The sequence below is a fragment of the Anomaloglossus baeobatrachus genome, chromosome 7, assembly GCF_048569485.1.
Source record: "Anomaloglossus baeobatrachus isolate aAnoBae1 chromosome 7, aAnoBae1.hap1, whole genome shotgun sequence".
Taxonomy (NCBI): domain Eukaryota; kingdom Metazoa; phylum Chordata; class Amphibia; order Anura; family Aromobatidae; genus Anomaloglossus; species Anomaloglossus baeobatrachus.
Genome location: NC_134359.1, coordinates 143,352,840 through 143,369,332, shown reverse-complemented (window position 1 = coordinate 143,369,332; position 16,493 = coordinate 143,352,840). Strand labels below are relative to the sequence as shown.

Sequence of the window (16,493 nt, the reverse complement as noted above, 5' to 3'; positions counted from 1 at the left end):
AATTTTTTTTTTAAGTTGAAAGATCTGGTTTTGCGAGAATCCAAAGATATAATTGTTGACAGCTATTGCACACTGCTAATATCACCCTTTTTCGAACGATATTGCGATTTTGCCCCATCTAATAAGGGCTTCAGTCACAAGTACTTAATTTGAAGAAAATGACCAGCATGCTACCCTTTTTGTTCCGTTAGGCTATGTGCACATGTTGCGTGTTAACATGCTTTTACGCTGCGTTCTGCACCACAACGTAAAAGCATGCGTCCTGCGTCCCTAGCACAATCTATGAAGATTGTGCAAATTCCATCCGCATGTTGCGTTTTAGAACGCAGCTTTTCGGCTGCTGCCAAGACGTTGCATTCTAAAAAGAAACATGTCACTTCTTTTGTGCATTTTGGTTGCAATGTCAGTCTCTCTCTCTCTGTCGCTATCTTACTGTCGGTCGGTCTCTCTCTCTCTCTGTCGGTCTATCCCTCTCCCCCCCTCTCTCATACTCACCGATCATTGACCGACCACCGGCGTGGCACTGCACAGCTGTCACACTGTGGCGGCTTCTCCAGCTTTTGAAAATGCCGGCCTCTCATTATTCCATCTCGTATTCACTGCTTCCCCCGCCCACCAGCGCCTATGATTGGTTGCATTCAGACGCACCCCCATGCTGAGTGACAGCTGTCTCACTGCAAACAATCACAGCCGCCGGTGGGCGGGTCTATGTAGTGCAGTAAAATAAATAAATAAATAATTAAAAAAAAAAAAAAACGGCATGCGGTCCACCCCAATTTTGATACCAGCCAAGATAAAGCCACATGGCTGAAGGCTGGTATTCTCAGGATGGGGAGCCCCACGCTATGGGGAGCCCCCCAGCCTAAAAATATCAGCCAGAAGCCGCCTGGAATTGCCGCATCGATTAGATGCGACAGTCCCACGACTCTACCCGGCTCATCCAGAATTGCCTTGGTGCTGTCACAATCTGGGTAATAAGGAGTTAATGGGAGCCCATAGCTGCCACTAAGTCCTATGTTAATCATTGCAGGCATCTATGAGACACCCCCAATGATTAACCTGTAAGTGAAAGTAAATAAACACATACACCCAAAAATATCCTTTATTTGAAATAAAAGACAAAAAACACCCTCTTTCACCACTTTATTAAAATCCCCAAACATACCTCCAGGTCCGGCGTAATCCTCACGAGGTCCCATGACGCGTCCAGCTCTGCTACATGAAGCTGACAGGAGCGGCGGTAGAACATCGCCGCTCCTGTCAGGTCCACGCAGCAACTGAAGTTAGTCACACTGTCAGCGGAGACGTCACTCAGGTTACCCGTGGCCACAGGTCTCGGGTGGAGGACTCGAGCTGGCCGCTAGCAACCTGAATGACGGCATCGGTGATCACGCGGCTCACTTCACTCACTCAGAAGATTTGCGGTCACCGGTGAGTCCTTCACCTGTGATGGCAAATCAAGCCACGGCACATGCACACAGCCCCAATCACAATGAAGTCGGGTGAAGTTCATCCGAGTTCATTTTGATCGCGCGGCTCTGTCTCACAGCCAGCCGTGCTCTTTTTGACAGTGCGGTCCCACTCGGCTCTGCTGCAAGTCTATGGGAATGCAGCAGAGCCGAGTGGGCCCGCACTGTCAAAAATATGCGTTCTAGATGCTTTTCCCACTCTGTCTATATGGCAGAGCAAGCATCCAGAATGCATGAATTCTGCAGGAATTCTGCAGTAACAATGCGTTTTAGAATGCAGCTTTTCGGCTGCGTTCTGAGACGCACATGCAGTTACTTACACGCTGCGGAGTAGAACGCAACGTGCGCACATAGCTTCAAACTGATAGTCTGGGGAATGGAAAACAAAGACCCACTAAAGTGAATGATGTTTGTCTGGCAATGTATATAATCCATTAAAAGATGCATCCATTTTTGCAGGAGCTCTGTTTTCTGTTTGTCTAACGCTACTGTGAACCTAGCCCTGCAGGAAAATAATATATACTGATTTATACAAGTAAAATATATCTTTGTACCGTGTTAGCCAGTAGAGATAAAAAAAAAATGTTTAAAAGAATTAAGGTACCATTAAAAGGTATCAACCACTGAGGACTTGAGTTCTTTTAAACAATTTTTTTACTGATTTATAAAAATATGAGCAAAATTTACATATTCAAGAAAACTGTATTTAAAATGCCTTTCCAAAGAATAGCCAATAAATTATAATATGAAAAGAATAAGGTTCTACAACCCCTCTCAAAAATTATGGAATCACCTGGCTCTGAAGATGTTCATTCAGCTGTTTAGTTTTGTGCCATATCGGTGATCTGTTTTGGAAAAATTATGGAATCACTCAATTATAAGGAAAAAATTATGGAATCACCCTGTAATTTTTCAAGACCAAAACTAACACCTGCATCAAATAGATCTGCTCGTTAGTCTGCATCTAAAAAGGAGTGATCACACCTTGGAGAGCTGTTGCACCAATTTAACCTAAGGAGAGGATTATCAAACTCTTAAAAGAGTGTAAATCATCATGCAATGTTGCAAAAAATGTTGGTTATTCACAGTCAGCTGTGTCTAAAATCTGGACCAAATACAAACAACATGGGAAGGTTGTTAAAGGCAAACATACTGGTAGACCAAGGAAGACATCAAAGCATCAAGACAGGAAACAAAGCAAATGTCTCCAAAACAGGAAATGCACAACAAAACAAATGAGGAACGAATAGGAGGAAACTGGTGTCAATGTCTGTGACCAAACTGTAAGAAACTGCCTAAAGGAAATGGGATTTACATACAAAAAAAAGCTAAACAATTAACAGATGACTGCCTGAAAAGAACATGTAAATTTCTACAGTTATTGATGATATGGGGATGCACTGGGAAGATGGCTGTCATTACATCTTTAATAGATGCCCAAGTTTACATTGAAATTTTTGACACTTTTCCTATCCCATGAATTGAAAGGATGTTTTGGGGATGATAAAATCATTAATCAACATGATAATGCATCCTGCCATAGAGCAAAAACTGTGAAAACATTCATTGAAAGAAGACACATAAGGTCAATGTCATGGCCTGCAAATAGTCCGGATCTCAAAACAAATGAAAATCTTTGCTGGAAGTGAAGAAAATGGTCCATGACAAGGCTCCAACCTGCAAAGCTGATCTGGCAACAGCAATCAAAGAAAGTTGGAGCCAGACTGTTTCAGAGATCTGTTTGTCACTCATTAAGTCCATTCATCAGAGACTGCAAGCTGCTATAAAAGCCAGAAGTGGGACAACAAAATACTAGTGATATACTGGAGTGTTCTTTTGTTTGTTTGTTTATGATTCCATAATTTTTTCTCCCTATTTGCTCTTGAAAAGTAACAGTTACTGACTAGCACATTATGTTTTCATGATTTTTTTTACATAGTTACATAGGTTGAAAAAAGACCTAAGTCCATCTAGTTCAACCTTCCTCCACCAGTTCTACATTTTGTTCCTAAGTCTACCTTTTAACCCCTTCACCCCCGGCCACTAAAACACCCTAATGACCGGGCCATTTTTTGCAATTCTGACCAGTGTCACTTTGACAGGTTACAACTCTGGAACGCTTCAACGGATCCTGGCGATTCTGAGATTTTTTTTTCGTGACATATTGTACTTCATGTCAGTGGTAAATTTAGGCCGATATTTTTTGCATTTATTTGTGAAAATTTAGGAAATTTTGCGAAAATTATGAAAAATTCGCAATTTTCAAACTTTGAAAATTTATGCCCATAAATCTGAGAGATATGTCACACAAAATAATTAATAAATAAACTTTCCCACTTGTCTACTTTCCATCAGCGCAATTTTCAAAACAATTTTTTTTTTCGTTAGGAAGTTAGAAGGGGTCAAAGGTCATCAGCAATTTCTCATTTTTCCAACAAAATTTACAAAAGAATTTTTTTTAGGGACCACATCACATTTGAAGTGACTTTGAGAGGCAGAGGTGACAGAAAATACCCAAAAGTGACCCCATTCTAAAAACTGCACCCCTCACACTGCTCAAAACCACATCCAAGAAGTTTATTAACCCTTTAGGTGCTTCACAGGAACCAAAGCAATGTGGAAGGAAAAAATGAAAATGTTACTTTTTAACACAAAAATGTTACTTTAGCCATAAAATTTTCATTTTTACAAGGGAGAAAAGAGAAAGTGCACCCTACAATTTATTGTGCATTTTCTCCTGAGTCCGCTGATACCCCATATGTGGTAAAAATCAATTGTTTGTGCGCATGGCTGAGGTCGAAAGGGAAGAAGCGCCATTTGAATTTTTGAGTGCAAAATTAGCTGCACTCATTAGCGGACGCCATGTCGGGTTTGAAGACCCCCTGAGGTGCCTAAACAATGGAGCTCCCCCACAAGTGACCCCATTTTGGAAACTAGAGCCCTCAAATAATTTTTCTAGATGTTTGGTGAGCACTTTGAACAACTGGGGGCTTCACGGAACTTTATATCGTTGAGCCGTGAAAAGAAAAAACATTTTTTTTACCACAAAACTGTTGCTTCAACTAGGTAGCTTTTTTTTCACAAGGGTATCAGGAAAAAATGCACCAAAAAAATGTATTGTACATTTTCTCCTGAGTACGCAGATACCTCATATGTGGTGGAAATCAAATGTTTGGACACACGGCATGGCTCGGAAGGCAAGGAGCGCGATTTGAATTTTTGAGTGCAAAATTAGCTGCACTCATTAGCGGACGCCATGTCGGGTTTGAAGACTCCCTGAGGTGCCTAAACAAGGAAGCTCCCCCATAAGTGACCCCATTTTGGAAACTAGAGCCCTCAAATAATTTTTCTAGATGTTTGATGTGCACTTTGAACCCCTGGGGGCTTCACAGAAGTTTATAACGTTGAGCCGTGAAAAGAAAAAACATTTTTTTTACCACAAAACGGTTGCTTCAACTAGGTAGCTTTTTTTTTCACAAGGGTATCAGGAAAAAATTCACCATGAAATTTATAGTGCATTTTTTCCTGAGTACGGCGATACCTCATATGTGGTGGAAAGTAATTGTTTGGGTGCATGGCGGAGCTCAGAAGAGAAGGAACGCCATTTGACAGCAAAATTGGTTGGAATCATTAGCGGACGCCATGTCACGTTTGGAGACCCCCTATGGTGCCTAAACAGTGGAGCTCCCCCACAAGTGACACCATTTTGGAAACTAGATCCCTCAAGGAGTTTATCTAGATGTTTAGCGAGCCCCAAGGGGCTCCACAGAAGTTGATAATGTTGAGCCAGGAATACAATTTTTTTTTTCACCACAAAACTGTCACTCGAACCAGGTAGCTTTTTTTTCCACAAGGGTATCAGGAAAAAATGCACCATAAAACGTATTGTGCAATTTCTCCTGAGTACACAGATACCTGATATGTGGTGGAAAGTAATTGTTTGGGCGCATGGCGGGGCTCAGAAGAGAAGGAACGCCATTTGACAGCAAAATTGGTTGGAATCATTAGTGGACGCCATGTCACGTTTGGAGACCCCCTATGGTGCCTAAACAGTGGAGCTCCCCCACAAATTACCCCAATTTTGGAACTAGACCCCCTCAAGGAATTTATCTAGATATTTGGTGAGCCCCTTGTACCCCCAGGGGCTCCACAGAAGTTGATAACGTTGAACCGTGAAAATTATTATTTTTTTTTTTAACCACAAATTTTTTGCATCAATCAGGTAGCTTTTTTTTTTTACAACGGTATCAGGAAAAACTGCGCCATAGAACGTATTGTGCAATTTTTCCTGAGTACGTAGATACCTCATATGTGGTGGAAAGTAATTGTTTGGGCGCATGGCAGGGCTCAGAAGAGAAGGAATGCCATTTGACTTTTCAAACGCACAGACGCGGTGCACTAATCGGCCGCTGCAGGACGCACGGTCAGATGCGATACAAAAAGCATCAGGGATACAGAAAAAAAAAAAAGTCACGCCAAAAACTTACCATGGATGAAGATACGTTATGTGCATCCCTGATCAGCGCTTGGCAGGACGCACGGACGGATGCGATACAAAAAGCGTCAGGGATACGGAAAAAAGTCATGCCAAAAATTGACCATGGATGCAGATACGTTATGTGCATCCCTGATCAGCACTTGGCGGGACGCACGGACGGATGCGATACAAAAAGTGTCGCAGATATGGAAAAAAGTCATGCCAAAAATTGAGCAGGGATGCCGATCCGTTATGTGCATCCCTGATCAGTGCTCGGCGGGACGCACGGACGGATGCGATACAAAAAGCGTCGGGGATACGGAAAAAAGTCACGCCAAAAATTGAGCAGGGATGCAGATACGTTATGTGCATCCCTGATTAGCGCTTGGCGGGACGCACGGACGGATGCGATACAAAAAGCGTCGGGGATACGGAAAAAAAAAGTCACGCCAAAAATTGAGCAGGGATGCCGATCCGTTATCTGCATCCCTGATCAGCGCTCGGCGGGACGCACGGATGGATGAGGTGTAAAAAATGGACAGGATACAGGAAAAAAAAAAAAAAGTTATACTCACAGTACCCAGAGGATCACTGACCAGAAGAGCTGCAGGAGGAACAGCTTTACAGGAGCAGCAGGCAGGACGTTGGGCAGATCAGCAGAATGCTCAGGAAGGACCCAGCGATGGAGGCAGAGGTGATCGGGCCAGTTAAGACCTCGGTGAAGACAGGTAAGAGGACATCGGGGGAGAGCAGAGGGGGAGAGAGGGGGAGAGCAGAGGGGAAGAGGGGGGGAGAGCAGAGGGGGAGACCGGAGAGGGAGCTGCAGAAGCAGAAGAGATAATGGGGGAGGCAGTCAGATAGCGGGGGAAGCAGATCGGGATGTCGGGGGGGCAGATTGGGGCGTGGGGGGGGGCAGATCGCAGGGGGGCACGGGAGCGCGCACGGGGCACCACGGGAGTGCGCACGGGCTAAAAGGTGAGCACAGTACTCACATGCAGCAGGAGCGGTGACCTCAGCTACGGCGGCGGCAGCAGCAGCGGTGGCGTGGTACCACAAGTACCAGCCACTGCACATTGCAGACATGTTGGGGAAGGGCTCGCAGGCCAGCACAGGCCTAGGGAGGGCGAACCCGGCAGATCAGACCGCCCCACTGCACACTGATTGGAGCGATTGCGCGTCATAGCACGATAGCTCCAATCAGTGCTGCAGGGGCTGGGGGCGACATTTTAGAGCTCCGGCTATGATTTGTTGAAACTGCTAGAGCAGATCATAGCCGGATCTCACAGTATCGCAGTAATTCTGGCATTATTTTTGCCGAAATTAGTGCAAACGATGTGGTTGGCGGTTCAGATTTGAACAGCCAATCACATCGATCGTCGATAGGGGGTGGCGATGCCACCCCCCCTGGGGTCAAACAAAGGTCCCCTGCTGTAAGAAACAGCAGGGGATATCAATTGAAAGCCGTTGCTATGGCCACGGCAATCAAATGAAGTTTAGGCCGTAAAATTACGTCCCTGGTCGTTAAGTCACGTTAAAATAGGACGTAATTTTACTGCCCGCGGTCGTTAAGGGGTTAAAAGCTGTTATAGTGTCTGCCATTACTACGTCTTGTGGTAGGGCATTCCACAGTCTGACTGCTCTAACTGTAAAAAACTCTTTCCTATTTAGCTGCCGGAATCGCTTTTCTTCCATTCACAGTGTATGCCCAATGGTCCTTAGTACTGTCTTTGGAAGAAATGTCATGCGCCAGTCCTTTATATTGACCACACATGTAATTATACATATAAATGAGATTTGCTCTGAGACGTCTTTTTTCCAAGCTAAACATATCTAACTTTTTCAACCTCTCATCATATGGGAGGCCTTCCATTCCTTGTAGTAGTCTAGTTAGCCGCCTTTGAACTGATTCTAACTACTATATGTCCTTTTTAAAATGTGGAGCCCAAAACTGGATCCTATATTCCAGATGTGACCTTACAAGTTATTTATAGAGGGGTAACAATACATTGGGATCCCGGGATCTAATCTCTCTTTTTATACACCCTAAAATCTTGTTTGCTTTAGCAGCTGCTGCTTGACATTGAGTACTGCTGCTCAGCTTATTTGTAATGAGAATACCCAAGTCCTTCTCCTGGTCTGTACTCCCGAGTTTACTTCCATTTAATGTATACGCAGCTATAGGATTACTCCGTCCTAGGTGCATTACTTTACATTTATCAACATTAAATCTCATTTGCCAAGTATCTGCCCATTCTTACATCTTATCCAGATCTTTTTGTAAAATTGTACTATCAAGATCAGTTTTTAATATCTTACATAGTTTGGTGCCATCAGTAAAGACTGACACTATATTATCAATCCCATCCACAAGGTCATAAGTAAAGAGATTAATAAGAATCGGTCCTAGCACAGATCCCTGCGGCACCCCACTGCTGACTATAACCCATTTAGATAATGTACCATTTATAACTACTCTCTGTTTCCTATCTCTTAGTCAATTTCTTACCCAGTTGCATATAGTTTCCCCTAGTCCTTGCTTCTGGAGCTTTAGTATAAGGCTAATTTGCGGTATAGTATCAAATGCCTTTGCAAAGTCCAAATAAATCACATCAGCTGCATTACCACTATCAAGATTTGCACTTACCCCCTCATAGAACCCCAACAGGTTGGTTAGACACGACTTATCTTTCATGAATCCATGCTGTCTGTCAGTTATTATATTATTTTCTGCAATATATCTTTGCATGTCATTCCTTAAAGTTACCTCAAAAACTTTGCATACTACTGATGTCAGGCTTACTGGACGGTAGTTGCCTAGATCCACCTTCTTACCTTTCTTAAATAACGGTACCACATCAGCAATCCTCCAATCCTGAGGCACTAACCAGGGCTGTGGAGTCGGTAAGCCAAACCTTTTGACTCCGACTCCTCAATTTCTCTTGCACCGACTCCGACTCCAACTCCTACATATATTGCTTATAGTTAGGTGAAAAATTTACTGTAGTACATGAACATGTGTATGTGAACATCAGACATTTAATAATTTTTATGATACAATAATCAATATATTTGGATAGAACATAAAATATATTTATTGGATACAACTTTAGAACACAAAAAACTGTAAGAAATTTTAAATATGTAATACACTATGTAATATACAGTAAATTACATATATATCTTGTGTGTGTATTTATCTTCTGTGTATATATATATATATATATATATATATATATATATATATACATACACACTGTATATTGTATTACATATTTACAATTTATTAGTTTTTTGTGTTCTAAAGTTGTATTCTAATAAGTATATTTTATGTTCCATCTAAATATCTTGATTATTGTATCATAAAAATAATTAAATGTCTGATGTTCACATTGTACTACAATACATTTTTCACTTAAATATAAGCATTATACTAAATGTTATTATTTAGTAAAATATTCAGCACATTCTGGATTGCACTACTGTCCCCAATTTATTATATATTTTAGGAGTCGGAGTCGGTGCATTTTATACTGACTCCGACTCCACCAAAATGAGCTCCGACTCCACAGCCCTGGCACCAACCCTGTTACAAGCGAGTCTAAAAAGATGAGATACAGTGGTCTGTCGATTACGGAGCTCAATTCCCTCAATATTCGTGGATGATTGCCATCTGGCCAGGGGGATTTGTCAATGTTTAATTTACTCAGACGCAGGCATACTTCTTCTTGTGTTAAATTAATTATATTGGGTGGTGAACTTTGATTTTTCACTTGTTGAATGATCCCTTTAAAAGTCTGTTCCTTAGTGAACCCTGATGAGAAGTGCTTGTTTAATATCTCAGTCTTTTGTTTGTCCTCTATAACTAACTTGTTATTATATGTTAAGGGGCAGATAATATCCTTTGTTTTCCTTTTTGCATTAATGTATTTATAAAAGATTTTGGGATTTATTTTAATGTCCTTACCGATTTTTGTTTCAGTAGCTAATTTTGCTTGCTTGATTTCTTTTTTGCATTTCCTATTGATATCTTTATTAGTGATGAGCGAGTACCAAAAAGCTCGGGTGCTCGAGGCTCGGGCCGAGCATTCCAAGATACTCGTGTACTCGGCCCGAGAACCGAGCCCAATGTTGTCCTATGGGAGACACGAGTATTTTTTATGAAATGACCTCCCGGCAGCATGTAGAAACCCTAAAAATGTCATAAAAGTCTCAGAGTGCTCAAATGACATGGCAACAGCATGGGGAAGACCCCTTGAAGCATTTATCACTCAAAAGTCACAGCTGTGAACAATTTTGTCCGAGTTTTATGCCATTTTTACGGACTCACCAGAAAACCTTCCAAAATGACACCAAAATGAATTTTCATGGCGGAAATGTTAAGGGCACATACCCAATAGTGAGATAGAGCTGGTGTATGTTACTTTTTGGGCTGCTTCTCACTTGCGAGTTTCTCGCAGTAGAGCAATGCGAGAAAAACTCGCATTGGAATCGGACACATGTTAGTGAATGATTATGCTCTCATTTGCGATTTTTTTCTCAGTCCAAATCGGACTGAGAACAAAAATCGCAGCATGCTGCTTTTTTGCGAGTTTCTACCGCGAGTCTCTCCAATGCAAGTCTATGGGAGCGTGTAAAAAATCGGATGTCACGGGACGGCACTCACACCATCCTAGTGACATGTGATTTTCTAAATATATTTCTCGCATGTTTCCTAAAACACTGGAAACGAGTGATGTCTCACAATGTCTGTCAATCACTATTCTCTGTCAGTCGGTCTCTCCCTCTCGCTCTCTATTCTTTCTCTGTCGGTTGGTCACTATCTCTGTCCCTCTCTCACAGTCTGTCGGTCATTTTCCCCTCCTCTCTCATACTCACCGTTCCCCGGCGCGGCACTGCACGGCATTCACACTGCTGCGGCGGCTTTTACTATTTTGAAAAAGCCGGCCGCTCATTAAACAATCTCGTATTCCCTGCTTTCCCCGCCCACAGGCACCTATGATTGGTTGCAGTGAGACACGCCTCCACGCTGAGTGACAGGTGTCTCACTGCACCCAATCACAGCAGCCAGTGGGCGTCTCTATACTGTGCAGTGAAATAAATAATTAAATAATTAAAAAAAACGGCGTGCGGTCCCCCCAATTTTAATACCAGCCAGATAAAGCCATACGGCTGAAGGCTGGTATTCTCAGGATGGGGAGCTCCACGTTATGGGGAGCCCCCCAGCCTAACAATATCAGTCACCAGCCACCCAGAATTGCTGCATACATTAGATGCGACAGTTCTGGGACTGTACCCGGCTCTTCCCGATTTGCCCTGGTGCGTTGGCAAATCGGGGTAATAAGAAGTTAATGGAAGCCCATAGCTGCCACTAAATCCTAGATTAATCATGTCAGGCGTCTCCACGAGATACCTTCCATGATTAATCTGTAAGTTACAGTAAATAAACACACAGGAGCAGCCGGCTTTTTCAAAATACTAAAAGCCGCCGCAGCAGTGTGAATGCCGTGCAGCGCCGTGCCGGGGATCGGGGATCGGTGAGTATGATAAAGGGCTGATAACTTCAGTCACTAAGGGGTTTAGTGGTCACCGATGAGCCCTTCACAGGTGACCGCTAATCAGGACGCGGCACACACAGAGCCGCAGCATGACAATGAAGTCGGGTGAAGTTCACTCGAGTTCATTGTGATCGTGTGGCTCTGTCTGTGTCTGCTGTCATCTGCCATTCAGCTCTGCTACATGACTGTCAGTGTCTGCTGTCAGCGGCCATGTAGCAGAGCTGAATGGCAGATGACATAGTAAAAAATACGCATTACACACGCTAGTAAAATCATTAATTTATTCAGAAAAAGCATCGCACTTGCGTTGCACTCGGACCTAACGTGAACTAAAATCAGCAGAGTTTTTTTCAGCCCAGTCGGACTGATTTTACTCGCATAGATATGTTTCCAGCCTTTGAGATACAATAGTCCTGAGAAGGACTCTTCTGGTCACTAGCCTGTATTCCGACCTGGCCATACCCTGCCTGCCCTGCCTGTATACAGCAACAATAGTCCTGAGAAGGACTCTTCTCCTGTACTCCGACCTGGCTATACCCTGCCTGCCTCTATACAGCTACAATAGTCCTGAAACAAATGTGGAAGCCACACAGTGGAGTCATACAATCCATAAATCTTTATTAATCAAGGTCAATCAGAAGCACGTCCAGCACGTCCAGAGGCAGCCCTTTTCCAGTTGCACCAGTAAAAGACTTGGACTGTGTTACTTGTGTGGATCTCAGTTATTGCCCATCACCTCTACCTCATCTGCAGGACATTGCATCATTTATTTTCTTTCCTTTTTCTTTTGTTCCACCGAGCCTCCCCCAGGGCACAGAAACCCGGATCCGAGTGGCTCGGGCCGAATTGCTCTGGGGCACCAAAGCTCGGGGAGCTGGCGTAGTCGGACTATCCCCTTTAAATTACCCCTTTTTATTGCGCACCACGGGGCCACGGAACCAGGCCATGACTGCACAACCAGTGGCTCGGCGATGGGTGCAGAGGGAACGGATCAAGCTACTCCAATCCCTCGGGGTCCCGTGGGGGTGTCGCACTTAAATGTGTAGATTGGGATATTGTCATGGTAACTGGGGATACCGAACATAAATGGGGTAAGTTTAAGGATATACTACTAAAGTCCTGTAAAAAAACCTTGTACACTCTGGTAATAAAATGTCCAGGAATAAAAAGAAACAACTATGGATAAATAAGACTATACAAAGCATAATAAAACAAAAACAAAGGACGTTTAAAATCTTAAAGGCTGAGAATACAGAAATAGCATTTCAGAAGTATAAAGATTAGTGATGAGCGAGTACGCTTGTCACTACTCGGTACTCGCACGAGTATAACTGTACTCGGGCTACTCGGTGGGTACCGAGTAATCTCGCGATACTCGTGCTGTACTTGGAATTGCAGTGATTGGCCGGCCCGCACAGCGTGACCGAGCCTTTATACCGGCGGGCGCTCTGTGCTCTGCACACAGCCATCCAGACAGTCAGTGCAGGGAGAGTGTTGCTGCTTCAGGGAAAGGTTTGCGGCCCTTTATAGTTATTTCCGTAGCAGGGCTGCAAACAGTGTGACCAGAAGTCCTTCTCAGGACTATTGTAGAAACAATTTTCATGGAAGGTGGGAATGCACTCATATATCCAATCATATTAATGAAAGTATTTAGACACATAATATCCCCATAATGTTGGATTCCTAGTAACAGGACATACTCCTATAAATGCTCAAACAAATGTGGAAGCCACACAGTGGAGTCATACAATCCATAAATCTTTATTAATCAAGGTCATAGAGACAAACGGTTAAAAAAGAATTGCAAACACAATTCCTGAATGACATAACATAGTTAAAGAGGACAAGTGGAAAACCTCGCAAACGTGGGGACCAGGGCCACATCAGTAATAAATGACTGGTAATTGTAAACGATTATATCCAGTGAAAACAGAGGAAACATTAAATATCAGTCATCAGTATGTAAGAATCCCCTCCTAAACAGTAAAAGGCTTGGTATGGATATAAAGGGGTTCCCCTAATCTCCTGGTACTACCATGTCCAGGGTCAGCAGAAGTAAGGCTGATCTCAAAGTACATACCAGCAGTTCAGGTAGGAGGGAAAAGGTCCAGGGTCCGCGCCCAACGGTCGTTTCGGATTGCCTTTCTCAAGGGACACCGCACGTTGTCATAGTCCCACAACACTCACCCTTAAGTAGTGTGTATTATAAGTCATCATCACGTCCAGCCGCATTCACGCCCGTACCCACAGACACATCCCGGATGTGACGTGCACCCAAGCCGGCGGCGAGTGGTGACGTGCCGCGCATGCGTTGGGGAAATTTCCCCGTGACGTCATCCACGCATGCGTGGCACCACCTATGATGCCGCCGGGTGAGCGCACCCGGAAGTTGCGCTGAGGGACGCGCGTATGCGGCAATGGACAAGGTGATGGCAGCATGGAAAAGCAAACAGGCATACTAGAATTATACAAGGATCAAAACGATCCATAGTATAGAAGATCCTGCTTTAAGTCATTGCTTATTGTAACAACAGAAAACAAATCACAGTATCATGTATGCCTGTCCTGATTTGTATAATAGTTAATATCCAGATCTATCTCCAGCAATTTATATACATGCCTACTATAGATATAAAATAACCAGGCTACATAACGTATTGATATCAAAAAGAGGGGTAAAGCTAGTGCGAGGTAAATGACCAGCAATATTCAATAACAGATAATGGTTCAGGTCGCTAGTCACGGCCTCAGCGCAAGGGAAAAAGAGTGGGCTACACACAGATTTCTAATGGCAAATTCCATAGCTTGAGTAGAATCGTCAGTTCGGTTCCGGCACCACGATTTTTCCATATTGTTGCCTGATGATGTCATCAATCATGATTCGGAAAAAGTACTCAGCTCAAGGAAATGGAGACAGAAATTGAGTCCATCCAAGAGAAAGTTAAAAAAGAATTAACAGACGACCAATTGACCAAATTCAATACGGAAGTAGATGGTGAATTTGCAAAATGGGAGAATGAAATTAGGACCACTAAGGTTAAAAAACTCCAAAGGGATATGAATGACCGAGCCAACAAACAGGTGTATAGATGGAGAAAGGGCCGTTCTAATCAATACAATTTTGGCAAACCGAGATCGGCATCCATATCATCCCACACCTCAGGGGAGAGCATGGAGATGGAAGAGAAGGATGAGACCCAGACTCCCCTGAATAACCATAATAATAAGAAAATGTATGGTGTTCCTAGACAGACTCAGGGGAGTACTCAGGGGAAAAGAAAAGGTATCTCACCTACATTGCCCCAGGAACAACAAAGGACTAAAAAGAACCAACTGGAGGTAATTAATCTGTCCACCCACACGCTGACATAAGCCCAGGTGCAGGTCCTCCAATTGGGGTTGTCCTTTGTGCCGACGGGCACTTTTGACCTATTCACCACAGTGAAGGACCTCCACCTGTTCGCTCGCAAATTGGTACTACATAAACTACACCATAAAATAACTGCTGGTGGGGAATCATTAACCGAGAGGGAACAGGCAGCTATTGCCACCCTAGAAGAATTAGAAAGAGAAGGAGATGGCAGTGTTTCTACTGTTTTCCCACATGAAATTCTTCCAAAATCAACAACGTTTCCCCCTTTGTCCATCTGTCCGCAGATTGATATCTTTGTCAGGTTGGTCACCAAGGAACTGGAAAAAATTCCTAGATTTAGCTCTGGTGACAACCTGACGAGATCACAACGCAGTGCTATCCGAGAACTTCGGGGCATGACTGACATTGTGATCAAGAATGCGGACAAAGGGGGAAATGTTGTTGTGTGGCCTGTCTGCAAATATGAGCGCAAAGCGTTCAGACAGCTGAACAATAAGGAAACATACACTAGACTCACTGCCAACCCCACCGCAGGGTATAGATTGGAATTAACCTCTCTATTAGAGGACGCCCTAGTGGAGGGGATAATATCTCCCAAGATTAGGGATGGCCTTTTGGTTAAGAGCCCCAAATTGCCCACTTTTTACCTCCTACCCAAGGTTCACAAGGATGCCGCCAATCCCCCAGGACGTCCCATCGTCTCGGGGATTGGTGGCCTTTGTGAACCAATTTGTACCTTTGTGGATTTTTATCTTAAGCCTTTGGTGCGGAACTTACCCTCCTACCTAAAGGATACCAATGATTTGTTAAAAAAGCTGGACGGAGTCCACATGGAGGCAGACATGTGGCTGGTGACAGCGGACGTTGAGTCCCTGTACACCTGCATTTCACACGAACAGGGCCTTGAAGCGTCCAGATATTTCCTATCCAGTAGCATCTGGGATAGACCACTCTGTGGTTTCATTTTGGACCTCCTAGAGTTCATCCTCCACCACAATGCATTCACGTTCAAGGAACGCTTTTCTTGCAGAGGCGTGGTACCGCTATGGGGGCAGCATGTGCACCATCTTATGCAGGGCTGTTTCTGGGCAGGTGGGAGCAGGAGGCCCTGCATGGATCACCCCTTGCCCAGAATATTGTTTGCTGGTATAGGTATATAGATGACGTGCTGCTCCTGTGGTAAGGTACACGTTCTCTGCTGGATACTTTTATGGAAAAATTAAATCAGAATGAGTATAACGTGAAGTTAACATATAAAGCGGATAAAAGGAGAATTGATTTCCTGGACGTTGTGGTGGAGGTTGGGGAGGATGGTTTAATTAAAACTGATCTATACAGAAAAACCACTGCGGTTAACGCACTCCTACATGCGTCATCTGCCCACCAAAAATTGACTATCAGAGCTATTCCTACTGGCCAATTTCTGAGGGCTAAGAGGATTTGCTCTACCCCTCAGAAATTTGAACGCCAAGCTGAAGATCTAAAGGTGAGGTTTAGGGATAGGGGATATGGTATCCAGGGGATTAAATCGGGCTATCAGAGAGCCAAACATGTTTCTCGTGAACATCTGTTGTATGGTACTAATCCAAGGACCTCGGATGAGGGAGGTAATCAGACAA

The 16,493-nt window shown here is 43.7% G+C and overlaps 1 protein-coding gene across 1 annotated transcript in view; it reads right to left on the bottom strand.

The window, feature by feature from the left end:
• Positions 1-16,493, bottom strand: part of VPS16 (VPS16 core subunit of CORVET and HOPS complexes) — an 879,114-nt gene that overhangs the window by 179,124 nt on the left and 683,497 nt on the right. The window lies entirely within an intron of this gene.